This window comes from Acyrthosiphon pisum, chromosome A1, assembly GCF_005508785.2.
Source record: "Acyrthosiphon pisum isolate AL4f chromosome A1, pea_aphid_22Mar2018_4r6ur, whole genome shotgun sequence".
Lineage (NCBI taxonomy): Eukaryota > Metazoa > Arthropoda > Insecta > Hemiptera > Aphididae > Acyrthosiphon > Acyrthosiphon pisum.
Genome location: NC_042494.1, coordinates 160,274,400 through 160,275,133, shown reverse-complemented (window position 1 = coordinate 160,275,133; position 734 = coordinate 160,274,400).

Below are 734 nucleotides of genomic sequence, written 5' to 3'. Positions count from 1 at the left end.
GATCCACCAAATCGATTTCGATAAAATTTTCAGGGCATATTAAGATTGTTATGTAGATGGTTTCTGTGAATTTTGTACGCTGTGCGATAAGTGGTTCCGGAGTTATGGCCTCGGGCGCTGAACGTTTGGTCACATTGACCCAAAAGCCAACACGTTTGGGTACAAATAGACACAACGTTTGGACACAAAATAAAAGGTATTTTATAATTTTACCTGGTAAATCAAAGAACGTTTGGGCAAAGGTAGGCAAGTAAATGAAAATAATTAACTTAGTTAAGTTAAGTTAAAGAGGACACAAGATCAATAAGTTAAAAGTTAACAAATAACAAATTATAAATTTAACTCGATAAGTTGAAGTCATATAGAAAAAATATCAGCTTAACTCAGTTTAAAAAAAGTAATCTATTTTTTTTTTAATTAGTAATAGTATGTAATCAACATAAAGAGTGAATGGGTCTTTCTAATTTCTAATCTATTAGTATAAAAAACAATTTTATTGAACTTTAATCAAGATGTACACTGTATACCTTTTACTTTTACTTGACTATTATTTACTAATTCAAACTATACTCATCTCAAATTAATAATTAACAATTATATTTTTTATATTGTGTAGCAATTGAATGCCATAATACGTGAAGATGAGTACATGGCCTTCATATATATTATAAGTTATAATATAACATTAAAACATAACGATTGTCAATTTGTAATTTAAAATTATTAATTGTATT